Source organism: Gavia stellata, chromosome 5 (assembly GCF_030936135.1).
Source record: "Gavia stellata isolate bGavSte3 chromosome 5, bGavSte3.hap2, whole genome shotgun sequence".
Taxonomy (NCBI): domain Eukaryota; kingdom Metazoa; phylum Chordata; class Aves; order Gaviiformes; family Gaviidae; genus Gavia; species Gavia stellata.
In genome coordinates, this window is record NC_082598.1 from 52,615,403 (window position 1) to 52,639,273 (window position 23,871).

The window sequence follows — 23,871 nt, forward strand, 5'->3', positions numbered from 1 at the left end:
ATAAAATTTAAACAACCAGCGAGTGATGAAACAGGAGAATAAACCCTCTGAAAGTTTTTGTTTGCTATTATTTTCTTCAAAATGCTAATAGCTTATGACTTCTAATAATAGCAGCTCTGATCCTACAAATAACTGTAAATTCAAAGTGCAGAGAGCAGGAATTGTTCGCATATAGGCTTCACAGCACCTCATTAGCTGGTGTTAGAGCAGCTCTGCCATTGCTTATTTTAAAACTCTCTCCTCTTAGACGTTCTCCTGGACGTAGTCTATGGGCGTTCAGAAGAAAATATTTGCTAATTAATGAGCCAGGGAAGTGAAAGAAAACACTGTTGCTACAGAGGATTCCTCCTTATTTCTCAGGATAGTCACTTTGTTGCTTGCCGGCATTTATGATTCAAACAGTGAACTAAGAAAGAGGTGGGAGAGAATGGGAATTGAGGTGAGTTTTCATAAACATGCGTTAAAGGCAGAAATTTTGCTTGTCCCTTGAAGTTGTGTGGCCTATTTTTATCCCCAGCTTGCAGTTCTGTTTGTTTTTCTGGTATCTTAAAACAATTTAGTTTTAATACGGATTGCATCAGCAGTCTTATTAGGAACATGCCAGCTGAGAGAATGAGGCTCCAATATGTATGTGATCTCTAAAGACCATAATAGAAAATGGAAAGGAGTGTTTTAAAACAAATGTGCAGGGTTTTTTTTAGCAGAAAAGGTAATTATTACAGTGAGGTTTTTGACAACAGGTAGTTGTCAATGTCCTGCCCCATCCTTGTCTTGTGCTTAATTTACTGCCAACTTAAGCTTCTATACAAGATGCAAAGTAGTCCCTACATAGTGACAGCCTTTTAACCTTAAAAATCCAGGTAATGTGTAAAGCAAGAGACTTAAATCAGTCACCAAGCAGGCCGCACTCTGCAGTGGCATATGTGTCTGATGCTATTAACTCAGTGAAGAGAAAGGAGCTGCTCAGCTGCCTAGCTGTCATTTTGCACAACAAATTCGATGCAGCATTTGATTCTTGGAAAATACAAACAGTGCTCAGAGAAGGCAGTCGAGTCTGCAGGCTCTCCCCCTGGGAGCCCTCGACCTCCCAAGGGAGGGCTGCATTTCCAAGTGGGTGTCACAGAGACAACGGGACTCTGCAATCCACAGAGGGACAGAGCCACGCACCAGGGATTTTGCGTTGTAGGAGCAGCAGTAGTTCTTTTTTTGCAGGCAGAGCAAAAGAAGCCATGGGTTTGAAAGGAGAGGTGGATCACCGGTGCATTTTGTTGTTTTTCCACATTGCGGTGCTGCTGGCTAGACCTTCAAGAGCAGCATTTCTTGGCACCGATATTTGGGGGTGGGGGTGGTGTCAATTCACACTGTTTACAATAATTGCAGGTAGATAGCCTGGCACGGAATGGTGTTTCAACCTCAACACTGCAAGCCTGTCTTAAAGAAATTCTTCAGGTATGGGTTTACTCCTGATTTATTTATTTAATTTTTTAAATAACGAATGACAGATCTGGTACTCTGGCTCTTTGCCCTGCTCTGCCAGGTAGTGCTTATGCTGTCATTTTCAAAGGGTGAAGGGACTTGCCCTCTGTCTATAATTTGTAAAGCAAGCCAGAAAAATATTATCGCTGCTCCTCATTAACAGTTTGTCCCTGCTGTTTTGGAAGTTTTGTCTTTTTGTTGACATGAGGCAGCAGAGATGCTTCACTGACAATGGTGTGTCCATGTCTTTTCAACTAGAATTGTATACCTGTTTCTTGCACCGAGTGAGCAACCTGTTTTGGGGGGATTCAGGGACATATCCATTACTTTAAAAAAAACCCTATACCTGAAATGTCTTCATTACCGATGTCTGGACAGCTGACTAATATCAAGTAAATTGGCTGTATTCCATCTCTTATTTCAGCTCTGAAAGCTGCAGTATAGAGAAATACTTAAAGAAGCTCTCACTTATTCCAAACGGACAGACATATCTATTGCTGGCTTCCCCATTTTCATATACTCCACTGTTAATAGTGCTATGTATTCATGATACAATAGAAGTTAGTGGGACTTTGTGTAGATATGTATATAATATAGATCTATATATACTGAACTGGACTTGTCTGGTCTTCCATTTACTCTTGACCAATGCAATCTTTGACTGCTGACCTGCAAGCACCTGTTGTGTGGGGAAAAGATCTAAAAAATCAACCACAACAAAAAGGAACGGTTGCTTAGAAATTGCACACAGAGAGTTCTGTGATAATTTCAGACCTGGATCAGTTTTTCTGCCTGTTCACCAAATAAAGTAGGACAGGAGAGGAAGCACTTCAGGAGGGGCTTTCTCACAGGTGAACAGGGTGGGCTCATGGGCAAGTGTTGTTGCTGCAAAGGAGCAGCCAGATGGGATCCCCGTCATTTCATAATTGTCACTTAAGAGTATCACAGAAAGATTGGGGCTTTATCTGGAGGTTTAATGAACTGCAGTCAGCAGGATGTGTGTGTGTGTGTAAGGAGTGATTGAGAACTTAGCACTGACGACCAGAAGTGTCCTTTCTCCAGCAGTAAAAAGGACTTGTTACAGGATTTTGTCAAGTTGTGTTGCGTGTCTGAGGCACAGAACAAGAAATCAGTTTTCATAACCCTGTCTATTCTAGCAAGCAAACTTACAGATCCTTAAGCATTTGAGTTGTACCTGCTATTATTTATATAAGATTTAGGCTTCTTAAGTAACCTCATAGTTGCTATACTGTTATTTCCATATTTCTCCACTGAATATCAACTATATGTTTTACATATAATTGATAATGCACATTGTATATTAATATGGACTGTGAGCTCTCCAGAATGCACTGCAGGATATGGAGCATAATGGATTCCTACCCTGAACTGGAACTATTAATTGCCTAAAATAATAAAGCCATAATAACACCTTCAGTGTGTATATATTTTGCAGGGGGGAAAATAGGAAGGAGAGAGATAAAGATACGGTTATTGCCTTGACGTTTTGGTAATGGGATTTTATGCTGAGCTGGCGTTCAGGAAAAGCACAGCAAGGCAAACTAATAGAAAATGGGAAGGAAAAGAGCAAAGGTTGGAAGGTACAAGGGGGGAGCTTTAAGGTGCCACACAATTATGCTCATCTCCTCTGTTGAGCTTCTCCTGCTTGCCTGTCTGTTTCTGACAACATCAGCTCTGAGGCAGGCGGGAGAGCATCACTGCAGTGGCTAAAGGCTTGTAGCAGGTAGTAAGGATTGCCATAAATACAGAAATCTGTATTTTTATGTGTGTCGCTGTGGATTAGCTAACAGCATTTTTTTAATAACAATTATGTGGGAATTATTACATAAGAGTAGATAATATAAGGGGAAGCCAGTTGTCCTCACTCTTACTTGGTTAGTGTCGCAGATGCCCCATATCTTGCTTTCTTATCAGTCATTGCTTCCTTTGCTCTTTCCTGTGGTTTCATATTTGATATTGTTTAGGCTAGCTGAGAGGGTGGGGGACTTAGACATTTTGAAGGTGTACTGGCCATACATCCAATGTTTTCCAATTGCTTTATTATTGAAAGTTTAGATGTTTTGTATTCACATAAAGGCAAGTGCACATATTCTTGCATGCGGTTGTGGAACTACCTAAGTATATATTTTATACTAGTTCATTTCTCATTTTGAAAGTAGTTTTATTTAAGATGCCCTTTGAAAGCTTATATGTGAAGATCTCAGTATTGCTATCATTGATTCAAGCTGTGGGCAATCATTCCTGTAGGTGTTACAGAACTTTCACATTGGATATATATAATTTGACATGAAAGTGCAGCATGCTGGTTGGAGCAAATAAGATAGAGGGGCTTAGCAACAGGAAGCTTTGTGATTATAAGAGCAAGTGGGCCAAGGCAAAAGTCATTATATGTAATTAATAGGGGTTTTTTTCAGGATTTGGGCCAAGAGGGGTGTCTGTCTTTGTCTTCACCTCTTCTGGTTTTAAATTGTCAGAAAATTTAAAGTAAGCCCCCAGATAATATATTCTTATATGCGGATTAACCAACTGCCATGAGAATTCAGCAAGGCTACAGAGTATGTGTAGGACTCTGCGTATAACTCATTTTGGCTCAGGGCCCCAGAGACACTTCTGAATAGAAGGATATATGGATGCATGTGAGATTTTTGCTTTTTGTGCTTTATTTAAATAGTTCTTCATGCAATTATTTTTTTACTTCCTTCTGACTTTTCTCTGCTTCTGCTGGAAGTATACTACAGAAAATAGATTGTTTAGCATAAAATGCATCTACGTATACATATATGCAGAGCTACTTTTTCCCCTGTAGCTGAAAGGTTTTCTTCAAAAGCATACAGCTATAAAGTTAAGATAAAATAGTTATAATTTAACCTGGAAAAAAGCTCAGTTTCTCAATATTACCTAAAAACATAATACTTTGGTTTGTATATCAAAACACTTCTTCAAACATAGTTTTGCAGGACATCTGTACATATTGCCTGTGAGCAAAAGGATCAGTTTCTGACAACATATTCACATGCTTGTATTAGCAAACATAATTGACATTAATACATTTACATTTAGTTGGGATAACTTAGGTATTTCTCTGTAGAGTGATTTATTTTTGAATGATGACTATCCACTAGTCCTCATAAGTGCTCAGAGCCTCTACCATTGAAGCCATTGTTCTGTGTTCAGCAGTATGCCCCTGTTGATTCTCCTACAGGAGTAGTCACCACGGTGACAGAAAAAAATGAAAAATAAAGCTCTGTTTTCTCTGATTATTCAGAGTGTTTTTCAGTATGTGATAATATGGATGGGTAAACCACAATCAGTCCCAAATTTTGGTGAGAGTAAGCGTCAGAGTGTCCAGCTAACTAAACAGTCTTTAGTCTGGAAAACACCTAAGAATCAGTTTTCAATAACTGTTGTAATATTCCTAGGTTCTCGCAAGATCACAAATATGACAAGAATAAGTCTTTTCTCAGGGTATATTTTAAAACCTAACTTCAGTCAAATTCTGGGAACTGAAAATCAACTACTGTTGAAGAAAACTCTTTTCAAAACTCTTTCATTCAGACTGCCAATTTGTTACATGAAAGCATCTTGCTTTCTGTAATTACTTATTTCTTTTTTTATGAATAGTGAGCACTACAGATTTTGAAGGCAATGAATTTGTGAAAAGAACCATCATGAAACATTTTATTAGAACTGTTAATTGTCTGTTTATTGGAATCACTAGTGTTGTATGAAAGTAGCAACTAAGCAAGAGGTAAATAAAAAACTTCCTATTTTCCAAAAAGTTATTGGTTTCATCACCAGAACTATGTACAGTGGCTTAGTCTTGGTTAAATTTTTGTCTGTAACTCATTTTGTATTTGAAATAAAAACTTTCTCTAAGTTATTCATAGCTGAGTTGTAGTTCCAGTGGTAAAATTTCATGTTTTCTCTAAATTAAAAGGAAAAACTGTATTAATAATGGGAGTGAAATGAGGCTAGCCACTATGGTTGATGTGCTAATATGCTGTTAAAAAAAAAGGTATTAATTTGTTGCTATGATAAATTGTTAATTTGAAAGCAAGACAGATTATACCCATTACATAATTATCTGTAAATGCTTCACCCCAAGGACTTGGTTTAGCACAGCAACTGATTGAATGCAAAGGATTCAGTAAGTGCAAGTAAATCAACAGGTCTTAAATAGCTTGTGCCCAAACCTCTGTTCTACCTGTGTCTCCCAAGCAGTGCCATGGTACGTCAGTAATCAATGTCTTCAGAAGGAGAAGGTGTAGTCTTGATTTATTTTCCAAGACCTAAACTGGTATATTGATACTGTTCTGGACTCTGATGTGCAACTTCCCGCAATCCATGAGCTACTAAAGACTTTGCTTATTAAATTCAAAGTTCACATCCAGCTTCAAATCTCATTGAGAAATGGTTCACAGGGAATGTCATATTCTATATGGGGGCTTAATTTCAGGCTAATTGCGGTCACTGTAGGAATGTTGCCTTTTTCACTGTAGCACTTACAGGTGATTTGGTTTAAATATAATAAGTTTCTATGATTGATGTTGGGGGCAGGGGGATGTTGTACCATCATCCGTCTCAGTGCATTACACTACAGGAATTCGGTGTTTTCAATATGAAACTGGATAAACCGTGAAAAAGCACAAACCTAATAAAATAAGACATGGCCCCATGGGGCTGTGTATGTCTGGGATTGATTTTTTTTTTATTTATTTATTTAAATTAAGCTTGGTAGAGGCTAACTTTTCTTTGTCAGTATTTGTTACATGCTTTACCTGCCTTAATTACAGAGCTAGAGACACTTTAAGAAATTAATTCATTGTAGTCCCCTCTGTCCTTAGTCATTTGCATTGGTATTCATCTATGAAGAAAAGACACAGTAACACAAGGAAGGTGAGTTTCTCTGTATCTCAGCATGGGAAAATACCACTGTCACAAAAGCAAAGGCAGATGAGAACCCTTCACACTGAAACTCTGTTTTTTTCAAAATTATTTGGACAAGTCTTTTTTAAGTATCTGTATATGATTATTTCAGAGACGCTTTCTTTTCATTCCCATGAGCAAGTTGTGCTTCTGCCCTAATAAATCCCTAACATCATCCCCTTACTCTGGGTATGAAGTGATAGCACTGGCAAATAGCAGCAATTGGCTGAAAACAGTCAGTTTCCACTGCATGAAGCAGGGTCAAAGGTCCTGAGGCTGTAGATGAAGGGTTTTTCCTACCTTTAAGATGGCAGCAGCAAATAGACCTTTAGTGGAAGTATTTCGTTGCACCTACTATCCACAATATAAAATATAAAGATACATATAAAAATATTAACTCTTATCTCATTTTAACTATGCATACTAAAATCCAGGTGTCTAAGGTCAGCAAGTATAAATTGGCAGAGGTCTGCTGACTTAGCTCTGTTTTGGGGGACCAGAAGCTCAGGTAGTAAAATGTTAGCTTATTGGATGTGTTTTACAGCACGGTAGTATGGCAAAGAGAAGTCACCTGTTTAAATGAATGTTACACAGCAGTTTTCCAGATTATGTTAGGAAAAAGGCTGAATCAATTTATATTGGCTTCATTATCTCACTAGCCAACATAGATCCTTCACTTCTAAGTTTTGGACACTGTCATAATTCACATAAAATACTATAAGCTCCTTTTACTAGGTTTTTCTGTGCTGTCATGGAAACAATATAATTTCTTTTAGTGTGAATAAAAGCTTCTTAAAATTATATTTGTAAGGGATATAATTTGGGGACCAAATTTAATATGTCCACGTACCCCTTTTCTATTGTTTTTATATTGTCATTTTGAGCAAAGAGGAAGGCAGAGGGTTGAAAAAGAAGGTGCAGACTTAGAAACATTTGTGTTCCCTTCCTGAGACTGAAACACAATGCAAAGTGCGCCAAGTAGGTGTAAAGTGCAAATGGTTCATCTCTGCCTGAGGTTTTTTATTGTCTGAGGCTCAGTGCTCTGCAATTCAATATCCACAGAATTTCCCTGATGTTTCCATCCCTTTAGGAGGGTGTAATTTTTGCTTTATTTTATAGGTCACATTTTTAAAATCGTATATACTTTTTTGGATGTATCCTTTCACACCTGTAGCTAGTGGCACCTACTGTAGCTACTGAGTAATAAATAACATTTCAATAGTGCTTATACAGAACAGATATCGGGGCTTTATTAGTGTGTACATTTAATACAGAGTCATCACACTGCCTCTGGGTTCGTTTTCTTCCTTGTTCTTTTTCTTATGGCTTCCTTCAGGTTTCCTCCATGCTTACACATCAGAAATGGTAAAATTCCAGTCAATTAATGTGCTTGAGATTATAAAGGAAGCTTTCCAGACTAAAATATAGAAAAATATATTATGATTGCATCAGTGTTGGTCACTTTATTATCTGATTTAGTACTTTTATAGGTGCATTCATACTAGCACCAGCGCATGCTTTAACATAGACAGGCCTCAGGCAGCATTTGGTCAGCATTAATAAGGTTTGAATGGTATTTAAGTGCTCACTAGCATTCACCATCTCAGCTGCAACTGTGCTGGGAAATTGGATATTACTTTTGCTAGTGTGGATATAGCTGAGAATAGTCCTGCCTTGCTCATGTAACTGGTAGGCAATACCTTCTTTCTCACTTTTCAAAGCAGGAGACTGGTTTTGGAAAATTCAGTTTGTTTTTTTTTTTTACCTTACCATTATTATTTATTTGTAGTAATGTGTTTTCCAGCTGAGTCTAGGACTGGAATCCAATTGAGGACAAAATTATATAAAAAATGAATAAAAAACATTCCCTCTTATGTTATGTTCTATGTAACTGCTCTAGCACATTTCACAGTTGTTCCTTTCAATATTATCTACCCCTAGAAAGCAAGGTACAGCCATACATCCTCCCTCCTCTTTCCCATTTATATGTGCTCTGATTGGTAAGGGGATGATGTGATAGAATCTGAAGTGAGCAGAGGGGAACTAGCACCCCTACTTAGAACCTTTTTCAGTGTCTCAGTAATGAATTGTGACAGTTGCAAGTTGTGTAAAGCCCAAGCTCCATGCCCCAGTGCGAAAAAGCACCTATAGTTAATATGCAGGAGGTCTGGTGGATGTTCACCATGCCTGCATATCTGCAAAGCACTGCCGTCTCAAATACAACACATGGGAACTTGTTGCACATGAATTATAGGCTCATTCAGCATGTGAGAGCATGGTGTGACACCTTCCTGTGTTTTCCACTTGTCCCTAGGACTAGAGGAAGCGCTGAGAAAAAATGTGGCTGCAATATTTTGACTTTAACTTACAAGTCTGATTAACCAAGCATAATGTTTTCAGTGCCTCCATCTCCCTGAATATATGTATGCACATGCAAAAAACCAACATAGGGTTTTAAGAAGCATACATCCACAGACTGAACAAAGCCTCAGAGACTTCTGAAGGAGGCAGTCCATGCACTTTTTTCAACTAGGTGATTCCAAGTACATTTGTACTTTAAATGCCATTTAAACAAGTGAAACACAGCCGTGGGTGGCTGTGGGTGCCTTGGTGCGTGTATAAGGGTATACTACAAATGGAGTAGGTCCTGGAATGTAATGAAAAGCCTGCTGCCTCCAAAAAGAGGTTTTGTGCTTACAGCATGAAATATTCCAAGACATCAACCCTTATTTTAGTGGCACTAGGTGAAGGAGCATGACTTTTCATTCCTTTCCATGTATCCCTCTTCATACTGAACCAAAGGAGGTTTTCTTGTCATGATGCCTCTAATCCTAGCTACTCTTGGATCAAATCTGATTTTGGGGTTGGGAGATACAGTACTGCATATTTAATTCCAAGATTTTTGTTGCATTTGTTCTCAAAGTAAAGGTAAAAATTATAGTCCTTTCTTTAAAATGTCGACGTATAATCATAAGAACAGTGATAACTTCTTGCTAGAGAAGGTAGCTCATTTGTTTCAGTTATCGCTCAGTCACATGCCGGGATGCCATTGTTAGACATCATACAAGTGCAGAACAATAGTGATAAAAATATCTTTTATTGCCGTAAATATATATAAAAGAAGTCATCTATTGGCTACTGAAATGTACATTCAGGAAGATTCCTATTTTGAGAGAAATATGGTACTGCTCTGCTTTTATCTTCTTTTGCCCAGGGGAGAGCGAAATAGATACACAATAAGCAATTTTTATGGCCTCTTTTCCATTTTGGAGACACGTTATGGTGTGTAGGAGGTCATGGATCAAAGTTTGAATCTTTTTCAGTAGAAGAAATTTTCTATTATGTTTATAAGGAAATTTTCTGTGTTTCAGGATTCTGGAAAATGCCTGGTTTGGGAGATAAATTTAAGGGCTGGGTTATAACTCATGTAAAGGATATTTTCACATGTACAAAGATATATAGGATAGATGAAACAAATAGGAATAAATGTGTGGTGCATGCATATATGTATATATGAATTGTGTGTTATAGGACAAGAGGAAAATAAGCTTGTTTTGTTCAGGCAGCACAATGTTATGTTTTCAAATAGCTATATTTTGTAGCCTATGTTGCACCCATCAGACATTGCAGTAATGAAGGTTTTTAATATGTTTCCACGATGCCAGTGAAGAAAATGATCTGAACTTGAATTTCTCATGATTCCTTAGTGCTTTTGTCTTTCTCACTGAGGTTTAATCCATGTCTGTCTGTCATGAAAGTTAATACGTATCTATAGAAAGTCCCTCCCTTTCCCTTCTCCAAGTGTCTGGTTGATCACAGAAGAAATTTTACTTTTAATTTTTTCTCTTTTTAATTTTTTAAATAATTTTCTTGACTCCTCTAGAAAAAATGCTTAGTGTGTGCATAAGAAAAAGTACCATAAAAGATGTGGTACAAAGGCACTGCCTATCCAAGTGGCAAGAAGTGGGAGCAAATGTGTCGCAGCTTCCCTGGCTGCTCTTGTTGTGGCAGCCAGGGAGAAGGCCTCTTGCTGAAGCTCTTGCCAAAAAGGCTGAAAAAACAGAGGGGAATACCCAGAAAAAGCAATAAAATACCCAGCAAAGGCTCTGCTGGTGCAGTTTTCCTCTGCCTCTCAAATCTTTCTTCTCATCCTGATGGTGCTTCAGTGATGGAGATACAATGTGGTTTTGGCAGATGAGAAGGCATGGTGACTCCAGGCAGAAGTCTAGGGCTGACAGGGCCGTAAGTGCCCATTGTCAGAGTAGGTAGTGCTATATATGAAGGACATAGAGGGAAAGCGGTGGGCCCGTAAAAGCAGCTATAGAAACACGTTCAGTTGCAGTTAGTTAGCAGTGTCTGAGCAGATATGTTTAATTGCACAGCAGTGCGCAGTGATCACAGTCCCTTCTTGCTGGCAGGTGAGGTTCCTGGACAGGGAAGGGATGGGGGGGACATGGGAAGGGTTTTCCCCCATCCTGTCCCTGACTTAGCTTTGGGAAATGTCTCAGGCAGTCGCCTGATGTTGGACACAGCTCTACTGGGCTGTGCTGGCTTGTCTGCCTCAGCTAAGTTGGGATTTAATTGGACTTGAGATGGGCCATAATTATGCTCACACATTCAGAATTTTGCTTAGGTGAACAGCAAACCTCACTGCGATTTATTTCTCCATGACAGATGTGTATTTCTCTTCCTGCATAATAGACCAAATAATGACCTTCCTAGATCATTGTGATTTTTTTTTTTCTGCCTTTCTTCCTTTTTTCTTTATTTTTATTCTTCTGACTGGCTCAGCTTTGCACTTTGTATACTTGGAGAACCACAGAGGACTTCTGATGTACTTGCTCCCAGCTGAAAATACAGCCTTATAGCCAACTTGGTTTTCCTATCAATCAGTCTGAAGAGAAAAGTGCTCTATCTTGTTGATCATTCTTGTGTAAAGCTCATGTGTCACTTCAAGGATTGCCTGGCTATTGGGTCTGTCAGTTTGTTTCTATCACCATCCAAAAGCAAAGACCATGTGCCCATAATATTAATAGTCAGAACAGGAGAGATATATTACTGTTCTGGCTTGGGTTAGTCAAAAAGGATGATTGAAAGAACGCTATGAAAATGCAGTGCTTAAAGGTAAAAAGATGTTTGACAGTACCTGTGGGAAAAAGAAATGTGATTCTAGAAAAATTATGACTTTCTGTAATGTGCCTTTCATAATTTACATCAAGGTACCTGTGCCGGTAATCTCTTCTACATATGAATTATTTTCCTCACATGAGTAATTTCATCAACTGAGTAATTACACTGACCTTAGAGGGACTGCTACCATAAGTATGAGGCAATTTACTGATGTTTATTGATCTAAACTAAAAAAAAAAAAAAAAATTAAAAATGATGGGTTTAGCTTCTTTTCCATGAAAAAATACAGTTGGAATTTGGGCTCAGACTAGAATGGTCTTCAATACTTCTTTTTGCAAAAGTTAAAAAGGTCTTCGTATTCCTTTATAGCTCATTTTCCTAAGGTTATCGTTGCTTTCACAAACTTAAAATGCAGAACTAATTGTATTTTTAACAAAATGCATGCTGTTTTTCCTTTTCTGGAATGCTCAAATCCTCTTAAAGTTCTCCTGCTCTTTTCACTTTTCTCCATCAAAGCTTTCCAATTTATTTTTTAAAGACGATAGCAAGGATCTAATTTAAGCCTCTTTGTTCAGTATGCCAAAAGAAATGGGCAACTGTTCCACAATGAAAATTTGAGAAACAATTCTTAGCAACTTAATCCCCATAAATTCTTATATGGAATGGCTCAAATTATGCTGTGTATGTTAAATGCTGATAGTTTTTTGGTTTTCTTATGATTGCAACCTTTCTCTCTCCTATAATACTCTGCATTTTGTTTTTAATACCTTAAACCAGAAGTGTTTTAGAGTATCTACCCAAGCTTGATGCCTAGAAAGTTTCATCTGCTTCTGTAAATGACCACGTGTTGGCCACTTGTGCTATTTTTTCACTGATAAAGTACTTTCCAATCTGTTAGGACCTGTCCCATATTAGAGCTGTGCTGATGTCCCAGCCGCAGACATATTTCAGGTGTACCTGAGCCTGCAATTGTGGCATGTTTGTTTCCCCGATGTTTGTCCTTCAAAAACCCAGATGCTGCTTCTCAGACACTTTGGATACAGATGCAATTACTGGGTGGAACCAGCTTTTAAACAAACATCAAATGACAATGAAAAAAATGTACATATTTTCTTTCTTTTTAGGGCTGGAATATAATTTAACCTGTATCAGTTTCTGCTGAGTTGTCGTACTTCTGTTAGTTTAACCATTAGCAGCTATAGGAACATGGTCATACACAGAGCACTTTGCCTTCACCTTGAACCTTATTTTGTTAATAACTTTCAATAATGTATATATAAAGGATTTCAGATCTAAGGTTTGCAAACAGATTCTGTTCAGCAGTTATTTTGGGGAGAAACTGAATCTGAACTGTGTTACATGGTCGATGTTAGGGTAGACATTGCTTATCGTAAATATTTTATGGTAATATTAAGTGTCTTTAATATATGGCTTAGGCTTGTGTAGTTGACTGGCTGAAAGTAGGATAATAGCAGAATTTCACAAAATGTTAGAGGTACTTTATTAGGAAAATTTAGAACAATTATCAAAAAAGGCTCCTGTTTCAATCCACGCCGTCTCTAAGACTCAGCAAGTCCTTGTGCAGATCTTTTGGCCTTGCAATGCTTTTGAGACCTTTAGTAAGAGTGATCCATTTTACTGATCTGTTGTGAAGCACAGAAACCAAAATGGCTGATGGGCTTTGCATCTGATATTGCAATTTGGTAGTCAGAATATTTTCAATATGTTTAGAATAGATTTTTGTCTTGGTATGCATGCTTTTGAGAGGATTTTTTTCATAGGGAGCCTCAAGTCTGCAGCCAGTTAGAAATCTATTAAACTACTCTTGATTCTTGAACTCCTACTACTAAAAATGCTTTCAGCCTGCGTATTTGGAGAGGAGCTGAATGATAAGTTTATGTGCAAGTCAGAAATGCGGGCTATCTCGCTTGAACCCCTGCCACTGTTGTTCCCTACAGATATGTGAAATGACAAGAGAGGCACCACCATAAAGCTGAAGAGCAAAAAGAGCTGATGGCTTTAGTGATATCTTGTCACTTGAATGGTGACCTTCATTAATAACGCCTGTGATAGGAAATTAAATACTTTCCATTTCAGTAATGTCCGTCTGATGCTTGGCAACAAATGCTTTTAAGGTGGACAGTGAAGAAGAAAAAAGAGCAGCACTGTTATATTCTGTAGTGTATGATGTTTAACATTTTCCCTGCTACACAGTCAGACTAGATCTTGAGTTTGCTAACAGATGCAAAAGAAGTTGAAACCACATTTCCGTATCACTAATAAAATACATGACATGCTACCAGCATAATCAGAGCTGGATTTTCAAGGCACTCAACTTGCATTTAAAAACCTGAACGGAATGGGCAAGTTTTCAAAAGCACTCAGCATCCTGCAGCCCCTGTTGAGGAAAACGTGGTTAACTTATGGTTGCTGAGCAATTCAGAAGGTCTGGCCCTAAAATATTCCCTTGATACTCTTGGAGAAAGAAGGTGAACTAAGCCTTGCATTTTCAGTCTGAAGATATAAATTCAATCTATCTGTTTAATAGTTCTCCTACTTTAAATTCTTTAAAACCAACAGCACCCTCACCTAGTATCAGAAAGCAATCAACCAAAATCAGCAAAATCAACTATTTTAAATTTAATTGGGTTGTGGGGTTTTTTTATTAATTTGGATTGCTGCTACCTGGGGTGGACAGGAAGTGTTTTATGGAAATCGGCTGCTATTAAGAAAACTGGTATTTTGCAATTGGATTTTTTGTTTGCTTGCCTTTAAACAGTGGCAATCTAAAAGTATTTGTTCACACTATCAAACAGCTTTCTGAATCAGTGACCCTGTTCTTGTATTGCTGTTCTTTGCTTCCTTCCTTCAAGTACTTCCTCAAACCCCATTTTTTCACCCTCTTTCTGACAGTGGTTTCCATCCTAATTAAGTTTTCTTCTTTTCATTTAAACTGGTGTAAAGCAAAAGTAGCTGCCTTACAATCCCTAGAATTACTCAAGTATAAAATCAGATATGGATGAGAAGGGAAAGGTTATTTAAAAATACTACCCTTATATGATTCCTTTAAAAGTTTTATTTGTATCAGTGTCCCTTTTCTGAGTGCAGTCAACCCATACTAATGCACACTGGGAAGGAATCTTGTGCCTTACAAGTGTACTCTTCAGTCTTAGCTGTTCACTGTCTTAAAGTGATAACTTTGGTTAATCATGATTCCCAATTAGAAAGATTATGTATATGTTTCCATACTGGCAACAGGTTTGAGATAGTAAATATTAATTTGCATATTTTTATATGAGCTACCAAAAAAGCATATGACAGATACCATTTTATCATCTGTATTTTTTTCCTGCAGCCTCCAAAGCTCTCTTCACTAGCAGCCTAGTTACCTAAAGTGTACATTAAGAATGATCCATTGTCAAACTGACATTCCTTTTTGCTGTACAAGTTAAAGCCTAGAGTTTAATGGCTGTTTGTCTGAGCTTCTCATGTCATGTTAACAGATTGAAATGTAAGGCTTGGCATAAAGCTGCTGATATCTATAAAGTTTGCGAAGGGTTAAAAGTAGGAATTGAACTTTTCATTTTGCTTAGAAAAATAACTTAGATGTATGGACAGAATAAATTTAAATCTATAAAAAAAGCTGCGTTAGTCTTCAGCTTTCCCTGTTGTGGAGAAATTCTGGCCTTGGTGAAGTCGGTTACAAAGGTGTCAAAATCAGCAAGGCAATTATTTTCCCTTTATTGGAGGACTTGTCAACAGCCTTCAATCTAGACTGAGTTCACTCAAAGGGTAGCTTCTGAATGTGTTTGAGTGTGGGAGATGGTGAGGTGTTTAAAACAAACAACACAGTTGGGAGAAATCTCTTATTCCAGCTCTTAATCCATACAGAGGAGGAAATTTTGAGATTTTAGCGTAGATTTAGGCTTCTTATGTTTGATTATTCACCCTCAAAGGTGATGACAACCAGTTTGATTCAAAGCCCATGTTGAACCCAAATACTCAAGTTTTCTGCTTAGATTTCAGGCTTGCAAATGGAATTCAGCTTTTTAAAAAAAAAAAAGTAACAGATAAAGAACAAGAGATCTTCAGGCATCAGTTTAGTACTATCACTATGAACAAAATCTAGTTATGTATAAAAGAGATTACAGGAAGTTCTTAACAAGAAAGGAAGGTACAGGCAAATGTACAACAGTAATGAATCTGAATTTCTGAATTGACGTGAGGGTTTGAATCACTTTGTTAATTTGAAATAAGAAGTTTGTAGGTGGGAGGTACACTATAATTCATTGAGAGTACTAGTCTACTTTCTAGCAACTGTCTTCCAGTGCAGGTACCGTAATGTGCTTATCGTTCTGAGTTAAAGCCAAGTAGTTTCAGAACAGATCTGTGGTGGGTTTGTTGGTTTTGGTTGGTTTTTTTTTTCCCAGAGTGGTTATTACAAACACTTATCACGAAGTACATTGTGAATGGAATTGGAATGTAAATCAAAACATAAACTTGGAAATAGCAAAACTGACTGTAAGAATAAAATAATCCTTAAAATTAAAGATGCTTAAATTACTTATAGGTATTGTTTTAAACTTATAGTCTACAGTTTGACTGCAGAGGAGGATGCATGGTTTTAGATTCCTAGAAAATAGACACATTAGCTTTTCTCAATGATGAAGGAAATTATAAATGTAAAATGGCAATTTCTACCAGAGAGAATGTGTTTTTTATTATGTGTTCTCAATACAAGACTATGGTCATACTCACTGAAGTATTAATACTGTGTTTATTTACTTTATTTACTTTTTTTTAAAATTTAACTGTTGACTTGTTTTCTTTAGCATGGGGTTGATTTCTCTACTTGAACTGCCTCCATTTCTTAAAATCTTAGGGCAAGGGAGATGAAACCTTCCCTGGAGTTTGACTTGTTTCAGATATAATTAGGATGACAAGCCAAGTCAATATAAAACTGATTATTTAGTGGAATAACCCCATTCTTTTACTTTGAAAGTATCATCTCTTGAAACAAATCTGAAAAAAGGGAAAACTGATAACATAGTTAAACTACTACTTTCTTTTTCAAAGAAATGCGCTCTCATGAGAGAAGCAAATGAAGCTACGTCAGCCATCTCACCTGTCCTTAGAAGGACACTAGAAGATGTCTTTCCTCCCACCCAAGTGCTGTAGAAACTTGCTTTTTAATTCTTGGTAACTAGATGACTAGTGGCCTTGGGATTTCTCTGTCAGGTTTTGCCCAATGTATTCTTTTTTTGCTTAGAAGGAACTTGAGGGAAAGGAATCCCAGAAAGGGATGATGCTCCGTAAGAATAAAAATATGTATTGCCACTTGTGGTTTTTTCCTTTCTCAAGAGTGGAAATGAGTAGAGATTAAAATTAGATTCCAAAAATATTGCCTTTGGTGAACAGAGATTTTTATGAGCTTTAGTTTCTGGTGTGCAAGAACGAGCTTTATAAATCAGCAACTGATTTCCCTACTGCGAAGCTCAAAGGCTAAGAGCGGAGACACGGAAATGGTCTTGCTGTGGCACCAGCAGGAAGAAATGGTACAGGTAACCTGATAGAATAGTGGTGGTTTAATGAACTAGCAGCCAGAAGGAAAAAATGGAAGGGGAAAAAAAAGAACTTGGAGAGAAGCTCAGGATTTCCACGCGCAAGTCCCACAGTGTTTAACTTAGTACAACATACTAAGCAGTACAACTCCATGCATTTATCTTTCCAAACTTCAGATCGGTTAAGGCAGTCTTCAGTTTATCACCTAACTTTCTTAGTACTACCTGTGCATTAGCTATTTAAGTCTTTAAGTTTCATATTTTGCTTTGCATACCACTGCCTGAGGAGCAATCTATACTACAGGTGCACAAACTGGTCAAACTACATCTCTTTAGTTCAAGGAAATGTTAAGAAATGGCCTCTGACTTCTATTTGTTTGGTGGTTGGTTTGGGTTTGGGGTTTTTTTTTTGGGGGGGGGGAAGGGGTGGCTTCCTGTCTCGCATATGGTAAAAACCAAGTTTCCTGTACACTTGTCTTAGTGATCAGCAAATTGTTATGTCCCTGGGAGAGAAAATTAGGTCGAGGCATATAATCACCTTTAAAACTGCAGTGGTGACTCCAAGAGGTTGTTCTATGAAAAGATACGGGCAACAAATCTAGTGGTATTGCACAAAAGCAATTTACTGGTCTTCCAGCTCTAAGAGCGCAGTTCAGATTACAAGACCACATAAATGGGACATATTGTAGACAGAGGCTGTCTGGAAGAGGTTAACAGGGAGTTTGTGTCCCAGCTCAACTCTTAAGAAAACTAACTTTCTGAATCACTTTCTAAATTATTTCAATACCAGCCAGTTCCAAAACAAGGGATTATGCAATGCTATCTGTTGGCTTTTGAGAAAAATAAAATGGAAAATGTAGTTTACTCGGTGGTGGTGCAGCAGAAAGAGATTCACAGTCACTGCCACAGCTCCTGGTGGAGCAGAAAATTAACAGGAAGGCCTGCTCTAGTTGGAGACTCTTCAACATATTGAGAAATGAGTCATGGCATCTTGGTGGCTTGCTGTAGAGCAGTCCCAACTGTAGTGAAGGTAAAATTGGAGCCCAGGGCTCTCCCCTATGTTTCAAACAGGAGACACTTGAGATGGTCAGATTCTGTATGGATCTTTCCATATATGCAACATTACTGCTCATTACATGTTTGCAAGACTTGTCTGACTTGTTGCATATGTGTAGAAAACCCAGATGTGTGGATTTTGTGAATGTGTGAATTTTGAACATCCAGAACAGTTTTCCTAGGTTTTCTTTGTAAGGGTTCTGATCTGTATTTTGTAATTTTGGCCCATGCTTTTGGGCCCATATCTTTAGTGAAGAAGAGATGTAGAGAACTTTTTATGTCATGTTCCACTAAATTACGTGCCCTTTTTGTTGGGAAGCTATTTTGCTTTCTTGATTATTATTGCACATGTGAACAGCTTGCATGCTGGCGCTACCGCTGCTTTATTTGCTTTAGATTGTCTTGTATTGGGCCCATTTGAAGGCTTGAGCATGGAAATAGAAATAGTTGTTATAAATTGTCAGGGTCTTCCAAAGATGCAGAAGTTCTGGAGTTACTGCCAATGACAGATGGTTTGTCCTTGCTTTTCACTTGTCGTCTTGACAGCATTTTTCTGCTCTCTGCAAAATCTCTCTTGGTGTGTAGTTGAATTCTTTAGAAAAAAGAATTATTTTCTGCTTCATCCAAGTTCTTAGTCATCAGTTCAATAGCATCCGTGTTTGACTAAGTGGAACATCTTCCTCATGAAACAGAATTTTGACGTATTTTAATAGGGTGTTAGGAGAACTGCTGGAGTTTGATGTGAATGTATTTCTAAAGTTACAAAGATGTTAAGAATGATCTTTTATATCTATTGCTGTGGATTTCTATGACTGTGTATGAATGGCACTGCGTACTCAACGGGCTGTATCCTTTGCTGCAGGATTTACGCAACTAATGACACAATGTTTTCAAATACTCTGGTGTGAACTCTCAGTCTGAGCAGTGGTTGAGTGTGTAGACAGTGAATTTCTTTTTCAGTTTTTCCACAATTTCATGAAGTCTGTTTTAGAACTGGCCTGCTAACTTGCTGCTTTGATTCTTAGTACTGGAGAATTACGTGATACGGTATTAAAAATAGCTGAATACGAACAGCCTATAGATGAAAAAATGCTGAATTCAGAAAAATCATTCTTTGAAGTTGTTGGCTATATGGGCTGTCTCCTGCTTGTTCTCTGACGCCATTTTAGTTGGGTGAGACAGGAATGTATGAGTTACTATAGGCATTAGACTGCAAGGACACAGCTCCCCAGTTCATACTGGAGTTCATCAGCTTATGTATGCTCCTGCACAGTGGAGGTACTCAATGGCACAGCAGAAATACCATCTCAACAGCACAAAATGCTTTTTTTAGTATTGTTACAAATATTTACCCTTTCAGTAAATAAAAACAGCCTGAACTGCACAACACTTGATACAGAATTAATAAGTTTCTGCTTCTTTTAGCTACTGCTAGTAAGATTCATCACAGTTAAGAAAGCAAAGTATATTTGGAAGTACAAAAGCAGCTGTCTTGGACCAAGGACTGTTTCAGTGTCTTACCTCCAAAGGCAGTCATAAGTGAATGCCTGAGGGAGCAGTAAGAACATGATAGGTATATATGATACTGCTTCCTAATGCTCTGCCAGCTAGCAGCTATGTTTAGCTTTAGAGAGCTTTCAGCATTAAGTACAGCTTTGTGTGTTTAGTAACCCACAGCTGAATTCATGTATGATTTCCCCTAGAGGAAGTGTGAAAAGAAAAATTGTCAAATATGTGCATGGTTTTCTTCGTTTTGGAAGGGTCAACTCTCCTCCATTTGATATCTGTGTAGGATTTTGGTGTTCAGCCCTCATTATGAATGCACACTTTGCTTTTTCTCAGTTTTAGCTTAAGAGGTGAGCTGCATAAACAACACATTCACCTGCCTTCTGTCTTGTATGGCAATTTCCAATCTGTCCCTTGCCTTTCAGGAGTGCACAGCGCTGCTTCCTGTCACAGAGTCATTCAGAGTTTCAGAATCTGAAACTTGCATTGTATTCAAATGCTTGGGGTCTTGAAGCCCCTGCCTCCTACACACCCCCATCAAATTGTTTTATTGCTTCTAATATACAGGATATCAGATTTCTTTTTTATTACTGACCTTATGACTTTGCAAGCATTATTTTGTACATTTGTTATTCCCTGGCACAAAACACAAGTTCATGCCAGCTCACTTGATATGCATGCCTATGTGAATTTCAGCCAGAAGATGGTCACTCAGATAACAAATACATGGTTTAACTTTCTGAACATATTAGTCATAGAAACCTTCTACACAACTGCATTATATACTTCTATTGAAGCCGTGTTATATGTGCTTTTAGGGTATGATCAATTTTAAGCATAACCAGCCATGCCCTTTTGGTTTTTGTACTTTGATCTTATTTGTTATCATCACTTCCAAGTGAAAATGCAGTGGCTTTTTTAAGTAAACAAAACAGAAAACTCAATAGACAAGGGCATTGTGGAACATTGTGTCATGCCTGTAAAGGCTTGATGTGTCCAAGTAATGACTGTTCTACTGATGGCTAATTGGATCTAGGTTGTGTTGCTGCTACTGGCTTTAGATTTTTTTTTTTTAACTGATTTTGTATAATCTTGAGGTTGTAAATTTGCAGTTAATAACTGCTGATCGAGATAATCTTCTGACTCTCAGATTATGCATATTATTACTGTTAGTGTTTGAAGAAAACTTCAGGGGTGAACACCTTTTCCGTCAAGCATCAAAACTGAAGGTTTACATAGTATTGCATTTATTTATTTTCTGTAAAAGAGTGGCTGTGCCTGTGCATTCTTCTACACTAAAAAACGTAAGAGGCACAATAATTGGAAAATATCATAAGGCTATTAATGATGATGATAGTAGTAGAGCGCCCTGCAATTCATACAGACATAGTCAGAATGTGCACTGCCCGACTTTAAAGTCAGTTAAATGGACAATATAGGCCATACTGGGAGAAAAGATGTTCAGAGGTGAGGGACTGAGATGCAGCATCCTGATCCTGCTGAACTGGACAGCTCTTTCATGAGTGATATCAGTGGGACTAGGATTTCATCGGATAAGACAGAGTGGTCCAAAGATGAAAAGATGGCCTTGAAATCCCAGTCTAAAGCTGAGTCCCAGTTTAGATGTAAATCTATATTTCATCAAATAAAATGTAAAAAAAAAAGTATCTAGCAACTAGCATCATCAGTTGTCTTTTTAAGCAACCACTGTCAATACTAGAACAAGCTTTAGGTGGATGGGCTAAGGAAAATGCCAAAAAGCAGCTTCTGGCAGACTGAAAGGGCAAGTGAAGTCTTAAATCAGGGGCTATTTGTAGCCCATCTAAACTTAGACTATATTAGTTTGAGTGTCTCTGAGTACGTTACAAGTTCATCTCAATATGACATAAGCTTTTTGAAAATGGCTTTAATATTAAGCAGATTCACGAATGCATAAACTTTAATGGATAAAACATGATCATTCTGCTCAGGAGTTTCAACTGTAACTAAAAAATGGATGCATTTAATCTCATTATTTGCAAGTTGTGAATAAACCTGTCACAGGTAGCCTGAGCTGTTTGGAATAATAAGAGTGACTTGTGAGACCAGGAAGCCTCTTTCAGAGTCTGGCTTAAGTAGTCTGTGAGCTGTACATAATAAAAATAGTGACACTTAAAACCATACTGTGTTGAAAAGGCCTGGTCTAATTGAAGTTTGAGAGCCTGGGCAAAGTAGATACACAGAACCAAGTGTTTATAAAGAAACTAAATGAACTGAAACCAAAGTTTTAATGGAAGATTAAGTGTGTTAAAATCTGATCAGCTGAAGCTTCAGGCACAAATAAGTGATCAACCCCACTTTTACTGTGTTATTAAAAACTGAACAGAAAATGTGAGTTTTCATTTCATGGATTCTTTCATTTGGAAGTTTCAGTTGACTACCATTCTGAAGCAGAGAAAGAGCTTAGAAGTCCTTTGTGGAACATAATTATCACTGTCATTCCCCTAACACCGCTGGGAGCCTTGACTCCAAGGGCGTCCCTCTGGCAGGCTTCCTCGGAGCCATAGGAACCTCAGGAGACCTCATCTTGAGCAGAGTAGTTAGGGCAGAGCAGATATTCCCAGCGGAACATCCTGGAGCCAGAAGTTAGGAGGATCTGACAAGAAACCAGAAAATGTGTCAAATGTGCTGCTTCTTTTTTTGTTTTAATTCTGCTTGCTTTCAGCGGAAATGTATGTAGATTGACTAGCAGAATTATTTCTGCTTCAGTAAGGTGTTGATATATTTTGTCTTATGGAAAATTTAAATGGCATTGCTTAAGTTGTAAATGGCATAAACGTTCTATGCTTGGGAACTTCATATAAGGAGCAAATCCTCCCTTGAGAACTTTATTACTATTCTGTCCGTTTTTTAACCTTTCTGTGTTCCTGGATGTGTTTGTCTTCCAATTGGTTTGATATGAGAGATCTGATTAGAACAGCCATGCTCCAATTCAAGCATCCAGGCTGGGTCAGTTGTAGTGCTTCCTATCACTTAATTATTCAGTTTCTACCCTGTTCCTTTATATGTGCCATGTGGACACCTACTGTGGAGAATGCAAGAAAATGTCAAAGCAACATGACAAAATACATTGTTGTCACGACAGAGAAAGAATAGTCAGTCCAAATTCCATGTAAAGTGAGGGCCCTGATTCCTACTGCTAATAATATTAACATTTTCCAGGAGCACATTAACAGCTATGGCTTTCATTTCCTCTCATTTCTTACTGTTGCTGTGAGAGTTTCAAATAAGAAGTCTGTTCATATACTACTGCTCTTGGTTTTCTTTCCAGTCTCTCCAGATCAGAATTTCCAATCTTGCCTATCATTCTGGTAAATAAGCAGTGAGCCCAATTTTAACAGCCTTTGAATTAATTATGAAGGTTATCAGTATGGGGATATTTGCTGCTCTTAAGATTTGTGGGTAGTTAAATTGTTCTCCTTTGAACATGGCACAGTATAAATTGCCATCATCCTTGGCAACCAGTATTTGTGTTGGTCATCATTAAAAGCCAAACATGACTGCTGTGCAGTGGTCCAAGTAATAACAGCCCAGCACTAGTCATCTACTTGAATGTTAAAACATTATAGGTTCCACACCTTGTTTCAATTTTTCTCTTTTTTTGGGGGGGATTCAATGCAGTTTTAATTATCCAGTAGTTTTGAGTTGTGATTCAAGATGATCATGATGATTATACAAATAAAATGGGATTAATCAGGTTTTAAAACTATTTCAGTGTCAATGATAATTCAATTTTGTTGAGAAAAAAAATTTAAAGGTGTACAGCCTTTTCTGTAGTTTGTTTCTGGCCTCCCTTCTGTTGATGATTTCTTTCCTAGGTAATGAAAGTAGACCAAATGGGATTTTTTCCCTTCTTTGTTTCCACTGCAAAGGTGAATCAAACATGACTCACCACAAAACTGTAGTGGGTTCAAGGAGGGAAAGAATAGGTCTGAGTGAAAGATGAGTTAGGAAACACATTTTCAGTCTAGCATGGAGGCAGCTCCTGGAATAATTTTCAGCAAAGGAAAGGAGCGGATGCATGGGAGGAGAATTAAGAGACCCTCTGTGCATGGAGCCTGGGACAGGCCATCATTCATCATCCCTGTGACTGCCCTCTTTCAAGAGAACCCTTTCCTCCCTGCTCTTTGCATTTCTATAAGCCCTAGCGTTTGTG

At 37.9% G+C, this 23,871-nt stretch overlaps 1 protein-coding gene across 2 annotated transcripts in view; it reads left to right on the plus strand.

The window, feature by feature from the left end:
* Window positions 1–23,871, plus strand: part of GRID2 (glutamate ionotropic receptor delta type subunit 2) — a 734,268-nt gene that overhangs the window by 473,487 nt on the left and 236,910 nt on the right. The gene's annotated exons all lie outside the window — the stretch shown is intronic.